Source organism: Suricata suricatta, chromosome 4 (genome assembly GCF_006229205.1).
Source record: "Suricata suricatta isolate VVHF042 chromosome 4, meerkat_22Aug2017_6uvM2_HiC, whole genome shotgun sequence".
NCBI classification, from domain to species: Eukaryota; Metazoa; Chordata; class Mammalia; order Carnivora; family Herpestidae; genus Suricata; species Suricata suricatta.
The window spans coordinates 106,412,209-106,423,234 of record NC_043703.1 but is presented as its reverse complement, the minus strand read 5'-3'; the positions used below and the strand labels follow the sequence as shown (position 1 = coordinate 106,423,234).

Below are 11,026 nucleotides of genomic sequence, written 5' to 3'. Positions count from 1 at the left end.
AAAAAAAAAAAAAAAAAAAAAAATTGGCATCTGAGGTGGAGGTAGTCTTGACGGCTGAATCAGGGTTCTCCAGAAAAATGAAAAACATATATACAATAGGATATACAGATAGATAGAAAATAGAATTTTCCTTAATAGAGCCTTCCTGGAGTTCTGAATTATGAATTACTTCTAATTGCCATTCCCTTCTGCATTCAGCTTTCTTAGCTCCAACAGTTTCTTCATCCTCTTCTTCCAATAAGAACATGTCAACATCTCTCATTCCCTTCTGTTCCTTTCCCACTTTCTTAGTCCTTGTGGGTTTTTATATTTTCTTATTTCATTGGGGTTTCATAGGGAAACAAGACAAACATATGTTTAATCTCTTATGTTAAATCAAAGTCACTTTGTAAACTTTGTTTTCAAAATTATGAGTTCTTTTAAAATCAATTATGCAGTTATAAAATACTTGTGATATTCTTTCTTTTCAACACAATAGCCTCCCTTATTCACAGTTTCACCTTCTGAAGTTTCAGTTACTAGGCTTAACAACCTCAGTTCTGAAGCAGATGATGCTTCTCCTGATGTACAGTCAGGAGGTCAAAAGCCTTACACCACATTACAATGCAAACATCATTCACTTTACTTCATCTCATCACATAGGCATTTTATCATCTCACATCTTCACAAGAAGGTGAAGGTGTATATTTTGATACCAACATTCATATAACTTTTATTACAGTATATCCTTATAATTGTTCTATTTTATTATTACTTAGTATTAATTTTTTAAATGTTTATTCATTTTTGAGAGAAAGAGACAGAGTGTGAGTGGGATAGGGGCAGAGAAAGAGGGAGACACAGACTCTGAAGCAGGCTCCAGGCTCTGAGCTGTCAGCACAGAGCCCAACGCAGGGCTCAAACTCAGGAACCATGAAATCATGACCTGAGTCAAAGTCTGACGCTTAACCGACTGAGCCACCCAGGGGGCACTATTATTACTTAGTATTAATCTCTTGCTGCACCTAATTTATAAGTTAAACTTTATCTCAACTATATATGCATAGGAAAAAACATAGGGTTTGGTACTATCACCAAGCATCTACTGAGGGTCTTGAATGTATACCCTGCAGATACGGTGGGAGTACTGAATCTTTGTTTTTTTTCTAATTAGAAGTGTTTGCTCATTATAATAATCCAAATGATACAGAAATATCTAACAAAGGGAAAGTCCTTCCAGTCCTAAGCTTTAGACAAAGTCACAGGTTGATCTCCAAATATACTGGGGCACCTAGGTGGCTCAGTTGGTTGAGCATCCAACTTTGGCCCAGGTTATGATCTCACAGTTCATGGGTTCGAGCCCCATGTCAGGCTCTATGCTGACAGCTAGCTCAGAGCCTGGAGCCTGCTTCGGATTCTGTGTGTCCCCCCCCCCCCATTATCTGTCTCTCTCTTTCAAAAATAAGTAAATGTTAAAAAAATACAGTTTAGTGGTTCTATATTTGTAATATATGATAGGAAAAGGCAACAGAAAGATAACATTAAAATATTAGCAGCAGTTAATGGATGGTGAGATCAATGGATTTTCCCCTTCTGCTCATTTATATTTTGTTTTTAAAAATATTTATTTTTGAGAAAGGGAGAGTGAGCATATGTGCAAGCTGGGTAGGGGCAGAGAGTGAGGAAGAGAGAGAATCCCAAGTAGGCGCAGTGTCTGACTTGAGGCTGGATCTGTGAGATCATCACCTGAGCAGAAATCAAGAGTCGGACATTAAACTGACTGAGCCACCCAGGTAATCTGATTTATCTGTATTTTCTAATGTGCCTACATTAATATCTAATTATTTTTTCAACATTTTTTATTTAAAACATTTAACATTTATTTTAAAACATTTAGCATTCAAAAAATGTTAAAAATTTCTTTTCCTTAAAATAAATGTGTAATTATATTCAAACTTTTGCAATCTTTGCTTTTAAAAAAAGTTTATTTTTTAAAGTTCTTTTTAATTTTTTTAATGTTTATTTTTAAGAGAGAAAGCACGAGCCCACACTTGTACATGGGAGAAGGGGAGAGAGAGAGAGAGAGAGAGAGAGAGAGAGAGAGAGAGAGAGAGAGAGAGAGACAGAGAGAATCCCAAGTAGGCTTCACACCATCAGCCCAGAGTCCAACATGGGGCTCAGACCCATGAACCATGAGATCATTACTTGAGGTGAAATCAAGAAGCTTAACCCACTGAGCCACTCAGGTGCCCAAACTTTTGCAATCTTTGAAAGGAAAATTTTCATTTCATTTAAGATATTCAAAGAATTTAAAAAAATAAATAAAACAATATTTCAAGAATAGTAGAAGGCTCTCTGATATCCACGGATTAAAAGAATTTTAAAATTATATCAAATAGTAGCCAACAGGCAACATAATCTACTACACAGTTTCCATCACTTAATTATGCAATTTGTGTTTAAGACAGAAAGGTATTGGGGTGCTTGGGTGGCTGGCTCAGTGGATTAAGCATCCAACTCTGGATTTCAGCTTTAGTCAACATCTCAGGGTTTCGTGGGCATCTGGAATCCGGCTCTGAGCAGACTGCCTGGGAGTCTCCCTCTCTCTTTGCCCCTCCCCTACTCTCTCAAAATTAAAAAATAGGCTTTAAAGGGAAAAAAAGACAAACAGGTACTGCAACCTTAAGAGTTTCACAGAAGGGCAAATTTGTAATTTTTCTTTTTAACGCCATTCACCAGATGGTCTAGAAATCTTTGATCGGGAAGCCTTGCCTGGTTTCCAGACCTCCAGCAGAAGTATTACCCTTCTAAAACTTCTCTGATTCTTGTTCATTCTCTGGGATTGAATCATTAGAACTTTAAAGCTAACTAATCACCATAAAGTTAGATAATCAGCCAAACAGGACAGAATGAATTTTAAAACACAAATCAGGGACCCATTTTCTACAGGGTAATTCACAAAAATTGCCTTAAAATCTCACATCACCATTTCTACTTAAATGTCCTGGTACCTCAAGCCCAACGACCATTCATTTTTAATTACCTTCATTCAAAAGCTGGCTAGCATTTTCCATCCCAAACACATGCTTAATCAAGTCTATCTGGTTCCCACGCGAGTACCGGGGCGTGGGCCTGTACATCTGCCGGGCCTCCACACCCAACAGTCTCCCTTAGTTTCGCTGTCCAGCGAGGTTTCTACTAGAGTTGTTCCTTGCAGTCTGTCCCTAACCTCCCGCCTTCCCAGCCCTCGGCAATCGAGGCAGCTTGCCGGTGGCTGACGCGACCTTTCAGCCTGGCCCTCGCCTCTCCTTTTCCTCCTCCGCAGTCCCACGTCCGCCGTGGGACCAGCCTCGAGGGAAAGTGTCAATTGACTTCTACAGCCTGCTAACCGCGGGTGCGAGAAGGATTAACGTGCTTCCAGGCCAGCCATAAATCGCTCCCCTCCCACCACCCAATTCCCAGACAGACGCCCAGACAAGGACAGGAGGAAGACAGCCCAGCGCGCACGCGCGGGACCCCGCCCGTCCTGCCGGAGCGCGCCGGGCCGGAGAAGCTGCAGGCCAATCAGAGAGTGCCCAGCCTCTACGCCCCCTGGTCTGCGCGCGTCTGTCCTCCTAGGGCAGTATTCGAATACAATAGCCCCCTAGCCGACAGTCCCTTCGCTTAGTACCCTTCAGTCGTCGCCCATAGAGACGCCCTTTCCGGGGGCGGCCTCAAAGCCTCTCCCGAGGGAGGGAAAGTGGGTGGTGGGGGAAGGGTGGGAAGTGAAGTAGGCTTTTTCTTTGTCAAGAAAACCCCTTTCACCCTCCAGGCTTCCCCTGTTCGCTTCTCAAGATAGAAACGCCCCTTGGCTGGGCTTTAGTAGCAGATGTATTAAAGGAAGGAGGTACTAGTTCTTTTTTCAAATGGTAAGTTCTTCTCGTGAGGTAATGCTCATCCGTGCGGTACCCAGAATCCCCCAGTTCCCGCGTGGCGTGTTTCCGGTCTGCGTGCTGCGGGGGAGCAGCAGGGCGAGGCTCCAACGTTCGGGAGCCTCTTCCCCCGTATCCCGCCCCTGCGGGTCCTCGCCCGTTTCTCCCCCACGAATTAATAGTTCCCTTGTATTTTATGATTGTAAGAAAACTGCTTTCAAAAAGTGCCTGTTCCTTGCAAAACTGATAGTAAGTACATAAACGTTTATAAAAGAAAGTTAAACTCACCCACAATCTCGTCACCCAGAAATAACAGTATTAACACATTGCTATGTAAACATGGAGACTTTTCAGTATATACATAAAGTGTTTGGTTTTCTCTAAAAAATATTATTTATTGTTCTGTTAGAGGGGGAGACCGAGACTGAGAGAGACAGAGCGTGAGCGGGGGAGGGGCGCGTGAGCAGGGGAGGGCCAGAGAGAGCCGGAGACACGGAATCTGAAGTAGGCTCCTGGCTCTGAGCTGTCCGCCCAGAACCCCGTGGGGCTCTTAACTCCTGAGCTGTGAGATCACGACCTGAGCCAAAGCCAGCCACTTACCCAACTGAGCCACCCAGGCGCCCCTATTTTTTGTTTTTAATAGAAAAATGTGAGCATTTATGGTCTCCCAAAAGTGTCTATCTTTCCAGGTAAATTTAAATGATAATCATTTTTAATGGCTGTAGGGATGTAATGGCATTTAATGATTGTACGTCTACAAACTTGTTCAGCCAGTCCCTAAATTGTTGGACCTTTAGGGTATTTACAGTTTTTCACGTGTACAAACAATATTATTCTCATACGTAAATCTGTACATAGACCTGATTATTTCCATATAATAAATTCATAGAAATATAATTACTGAATCAAAGGGAATGCACACTTATAAGATTCTAGATGATGTTACCAGATTCCCCTGGCAATGTATTTATTACTTTTCTACCAACAGGGTATGTAAATGACACCTGTGTTGTCATCTTGCTAATCTTCAGTATTGTTAATCTTTGAGATCTTTATCACCTTTTGAACATGTTTTTATCATCTTTGTCATCTTGTTTTAATTTGCATTTTGTTGACTAAGTGTAAAACTGAACATCATATAGTTATTGGCCCTATTTTGGTGAATTGCCAGTAAATTACTTCTGCCTATTTTAAAATTGAAATATTCACATTTTAAAAGTTACAAGTGCTTTTTATATATCAGCAGTATTAACCTGTCTGAAATATAATTATGAATATTATTACAATTTCTTAATATATGTTTTAACATGGCCTGTAGTGTTTATTTGTTGAAGGAAAAAAGGAAATGTCTCACAAAAAAAGTACATCTGATGCTAGATGGACTAAGATGGCAAAGAATACAATTCATCTCTGAGTTATTAATATATTTACAGTTTAAATTAAAATACAACAAAAATGTTATACATCTCAAGAAAATGATACTAAAATTTACTTTAGAAAAGGTACAGTTGACCCCCTTCGAACAACACAGATTTGAATTGCATTGGTCTAGTTATCTGTGGATTTTTCCAATAATATAGTACTGTACCATAAATGTATTTTCCTTATGATTTCCTTAATATTTTCCTCTGGTTTACTTTACTGTAAGAATACAGTATATAATACATGTAACATACAAAATATGGGTCGCCTGGGTGGCTCAGTCGGTTGCGCGTCAGACTTCAGCTCAGGTCATGATCTCATGGTACTTGGGTTCGAGTCCCGCGTCAGACTCTATGCTGACAGCTCAGAGCCTGGAGCCTGTTTCTGATTGTGTGTGTCCCTCTCTATTTGCCCCTACCCTGCTTATGATCTGTCTCTGTTTCTCAAAAATAAATAAATGTTAAAAAAAATATATGTATTGATCGACAGTTTAGGTTGTCAGTAAGGGCAGTCAACTTAGACTACTAATAAGGTTTGGGGAGGGGCACCTGGGTGGCTCAGTTGATTGAGCCTCAACTCTTGCTTTTGGTTCAGGTGCAGGTCATGATCTTATGGTTCCTGAGGTAAGCCCAATGTCCAGCTCTGCACTATCAAGGCTGAGCCTGCTTGGGACTCTCTCTCTGCCCCTCCCTTGCTTGTTCTCTCTCTCTCTCTCTCTCTCTCTCTCTCTCTCTCTCTCTCTCTCTCTCTTTCAAAATAAATAAATAAACTAAAAAAATTATCTTTCTCTCCCTTTGCCCCTCCCTTGCTTCTAAGGCAATCTCTGCCTCTAAAATAAAAGTTTTTTAAAAGTTCTGGGGGAGTCTAAAGTTATATGTGGATTTTCCACTTGGGAGGGGTCGGTGTATCTAACCCCTGTGTTGTTCAAGGGACAAATGGTCAGAACATTCAAAGAACGTTATTTAAAAGGGAGAGAGGGAAGCAAGGTGGAGGAGAATGGACTCTCTTGACATGATTTGTAAGCTAAATATAAAGATAATTAGTACAAGAAAAAATACACTATGTGGTGAGTTATATAAGTGTATACTATAAAATTATGCACAATTTTGTACTATGTAAAAACTCAGTTTATGTAGAATTAATCAGAATCAAAAACTATAAGTGCAAATAAGTAGAAGTTTAAGGTGATGGGATTGTTTTGGGGAAGTTTTTCATTTTTATATAGGCATATCTTTAGTTTTTTCCTGTTTCTAGCTTTGTATCTGTATCTAGCTTATCTGTGTATTTTCTTCTAACATTTTTAGGTATCCTTGAACTTTTTCCAATATTTAATCCATCTAAAATTTATTTATGATCAGGAAGGGAAGGATCTAGCTTAATTTTTTTTTCTCAATGACTTGCTGGTTGCCCACACACCATTTATTGGATATTCAATCTTTCCTACCGATTTAAAATGGTACTTGTGTACAACCCTAGATTTCCATATGCACTTTACTTTCTGTTCCCTTGATTTATTTGTTACTGGACAGCAATATTATTGTTTTAATGTATTTTAAAATTGTTTTTATATTTCTTGTAGGGTAAATTCCTGCTTAATAGACTTCTTTTTCAGAGTATTTCTTTAAAAAAATTTTTTTAACATTTATTAATTTTTGAGAGACAAAGACAGATCATGAGCAGGGGAGGGGCAGAGAGAGAGGGACACACAGAATCTGAAGAAGACTCCAGGCTCTGAGCTAGCTGTCAGCACAGAGCCTGACGAGAGGGCTTGAACCCATGAACTGTGAGATCATGACCTGGGCTGAAGTCGGATGCTCAATGGACTGAGCCACCCAGGCGCCCCCAGAGTATTTCTTTAAGAACTGTCTTCTTAAAAATCTATTTGATAAAATCTGATATATATAAAATAAAATTTTGTAATCTAAGTTTAAAAAGGTAACATGAAGCAAACTGCCCAAGGTAACATGAAGCAAACTGCCAGCCTCAGACTAGAACATTACCAATAACTTGCAGAAATCTGTGTGTTCTTCCTGTTCTACCCTGTCACCGTCACCATAGATAATGTTTCTTTCATAGTAACTTTAAACTTATTTTGTCAAATTAAAATACTTGTGATTTTTATTGGAATTTCATTAATTTTAAAGATTAATTTAGGGAAAATGGACATCTTTATAAAAATAATTCTGTGGTTTTTACTGAGTGCTTTGTGTTAGTCATTTAATCTTCTCAACTTTATTATTATCACCCTCATTTTACAGATGAGGAATAACTTATTGAAATTCAGGAAACTAATAGATGGCAAAGTCAAAAATCAGACTAAGGCAATTTGGCCCCAGAGCCTGTACTCTTTTTTTTTTAATGTTTACTTATTTTTGAAAGAGAGAGAGAGAGAGAGAGAGAGAGAGAGAGAGAGAGAGAGAGAGAGAAAGCGAGCAGGGGAGGGGCAGAGAGAGAGGAGACACAGAATCCAAAGCAAGATCCAGGCTCTGAGCTATCAGCACAGAGCCTGATATGGGGCTTAAACTCAGGAGCTGTGAGATGATGACTTGAGCTGAAACCAAGAGTTGGACACTTAACCGATTGAGCCACTGTGGCACCCCTGGAGCCTGTTCTCTTTACCTCTATGTTATATTGTTTCCCCATAATATCAAATCTGTTCATCTGTAGTGGACATGCCATTCAACTTGCCTGTGCCACCCCCCATGTCCCAATCTGCACCCTTATCTTCTTTTAATGAGTAGATACCTACTTGATCCTCCTCTCCTCTGCCATAGCTGATTGGACTAGAGGGTAGGTAGAAAAGCTGGTCCAATCAGACTGTTTCTCCCAGAAATTACTAAGTAGTTTTAACCTGCTCTCGACCTAGAAAGTGGAGAGGCAGTCAGTAAAGAAGCAGAGTTAAGAAGCCCAGAAGAGGGTGGAGGGGTAGCTGCTTGGGATTCTGGAGCTTTCCAGGTCCTGGTTTGCTCCTACTAGGGCCTTGCTGCCTTTTCTGTTCTTGGGACACGTTACCTCTATACACGTTACCTCTCTTTTAAATAAATTTCTTTTTCAGTTTAAGATCATCTGAATGACTTCTCATCCTTTTGAAACCAATTATGCCATCGAAAAACCTGCCCCCTCAATTTCTTTTGGTTTCCCAGTAGCATTTTCTTTACATAAATCCTTTACATTTCTTCTTTAGTTCATTCCTAAATATTTTTTAGGGTTTTTTTTTTTTTGCCCTTTACAATGATAATCTGTTTATTGTTGTCCCCTTTACATCTTTTTTTTTAAGTTTATTATATATGAAAGAGAGAGAGAGAGAGAATGCTTGTGAGTGGGGGAAGGGCAGAGAAAGAGGGAAAGAGGATCTGAAGCTGGCTCTGCGTTGATAGAGACCCCGAAGTGAGGCTCAAACTCATGTACCTTCCTTGCGATCATGACCTGATCCCAAGAGGTTCACTTTGCTGACCGAGCCATCTATGTGCCCCTACATCTTAATCTATAAAAATCTTAATCTAGAAAGAAGTCTACTTTCATCGGGGCACTTCGGTGGCTCAGTCAGTTAAGCATCCAACTTCGGCTCAGGTCATGATCTCATGGCTCATGGGTTGGAGCCCTGTATAGCCTGCTTGGGAAATTCTGTGCCCCCTGCTCTCTGCCCCTCCTCTGCTCACATACACACTCTCTCTAAATAAACTTTAAAAAATTCTACTTTCATCAATTGAGACTGCTAAATGTCAATGGTTTATAAATGTGAATTATTTTAAAATAATGTTTTATCTATTAAAATAATGTTTCCTACCAGATATATATATTTTAGTTCTCTACTTTCAATTGTTCTGCTGATGATTCATGTGAGGATGATGATGATTCATCTGTTAAAAATGAGCCACAAGTCCCAAAGAAGTATAGAATTTTCTGTAACCTGTTTTAAAAAGAAAGTCTCATATGTGAATAGAAACACTGAGTTTTCAACGTTTAGCTGATATGAAAACAGATAAAATGAGGAAAGCTGTTTTCAATAACACTAATTTCTCAGATAGAAAATAAAAAGGCATTATCTGGGCAAATATTTTGAATACAGTAGACAAAACAAATAGAGATTAAGAGAAATTGATATTTCACTCTTAATATAGGCACATTATCCTATTTCCAAACCCTTTGGCCAGATGTTTCAGAACAGAATTATTGGAATTTTAGACAGGAGTATAATGCATATGTCATATTTTCTATAACACCTCAGCAGGATCTGGAGCAGCATATTAAAATCAAATATATTAATAGACCTGTTAATAGACCTGTGTAAGCAGATATGTTCAGATTTCAACATCTGGCCAGCTCTGGGGGCCAATTAAAGAGTTCTTTGAAGTCCTGGCTATGTTAGATAGTCCTGTGGTTTGTGATGTTTAGTCTGAAGGTAAAGGAGTACACTTTTCGGAGAACAAAATAAAGAGTTTGAAGTAATTGTTGAAAATGTAATGGGTTAAGTATCTTGACTTGCGTTCCTAAGCTTTGTCTTTAGTCATTACTTCTGTGTGTGGTGCTTTGGTTGAAAAGAATTTTACTAACATCCCAGAAAATCTTAACATAAAAAGTTGCTGTATTTTTCCTTAGGGCTACCAATGAAGGGATCCTTGATGTGTTCCTTCTAAGTATCCTCTCACTGTGAAGATAATTGTTTCAGTTGTATCTTTTAAAGTATTACATTTAAATAAGTTCTCAAATTTAGGAACCGGTTCAGTCATCATATACATTGAGTGCCTACTCTGTGTCAGACTGTGCTAGGTACTGAGGATATAGTCTGGTGGTAGAGAAGCACATGGCAGTAGGACATTACAGTATCATGAGATAAGTGATGTGAAAGGGTAAGTACAGTGTGCCACGGAACACCATGTTCTGGGGTGAGGGAAGGACTGAGGGTTATGTAAGAAATTAGGCAGGTGAATGAGAGAGGGAAGTAAAAACTGTTCTAAAAGTGATATTCTAAGTGTGGTTGGTTCATGGACCAGCAACATCAACATCAACTGGGAATTTGTCAGAAATGCAGATTCGTGGGCCTTATCACAGATCTACTGAATCAAAAACTCTGAGAGTGGAGCCTATCTGTGTTTTCATAAACCTGACCATCCAAGTGGTCTCATGCCCACCTAAGTTTGAGAACCACTGTTCCAAACAGCAAATGTGATAATACCAGTGTGTAGGCAAGATGTTTAGTGTGTCTGCATGGCACTATGCTGTAGTGTATCTGTCTTGGAGCGGGGTGGCAGGGTAGGGGGATCATGGAAATGACAGATAAGGTTGGAAAGGTAAGCATGCTTTACTTGGGGTTTTATGAGCCATGTTAGAGTTTGGGCTTCATTTGCTCAATAAATATTTATTGTATCCCTACATTATAAGTATAATATACAAAATGGATTCTTCCTATCAGGGAATTTAGCCAAATAAGCAAATAAATGTATATGTTGGGTGGTAAAAAAATGTTTTGACACAACTTGATGAATCTCTAGAGAATTATGCTGAGTAGAAAAAGACAATCCCAAAAGGTTAATAGTGTATAATTCCATTTATATAACATTCTTGAAATAACAAAACTATAGAAATGGAGAACAGATTAGTGGTTGCCAGGGGTTACGGAGGGGGTGGAGGTTGGAGGGAAGAGGGTGTGGCTATAAAAGATAAAAGAGTAACGTGAAGCCCTGTGGTGATGGAACTGGAAATGTTCTGTATCT

At 39.3% G+C, this 11,026-nt stretch overlaps 2 long non-coding RNA genes across 5 annotated transcripts in view; one reads left to right on the top strand and one right to left on the bottom strand.

Annotated features, from left to right (window-relative positions):
- LOC115289859 overlaps nucleotides 1-11,026 on the bottom strand; it is a 40,517-nt gene that overhangs the window by 2,319 nt on the left and 27,172 nt on the right. The window contains exon 1 of one of the 3 annotated variants that reach the window (XR_003907839.1): nucleotides 3,023-3,447. The exons of the other annotated variants lie outside the window; for them this stretch is intronic. This is a non-coding gene — a long non-coding RNA (uncharacterized LOC115289859). Of the gene's footprint in view, nucleotides 1-3,022; nucleotides 3,448-11,026 lie in introns of those variants that run through there. 3 annotated transcript variants of the gene reach the window in all.
- The window catches only part of LOC115289860, a 31,831-nt gene continuing 24,791 nt past the window's right edge, over nucleotides 3,987-11,026 (top strand). For both annotated transcript variants that reach the window (XR_003907841.1, XR_003907842.1), the window contains exon 1: nucleotides 3,987-4,139. This is a non-coding gene — a long non-coding RNA (uncharacterized LOC115289860). The remainder of the gene's footprint in view (nucleotides 4,140-11,026) is intronic.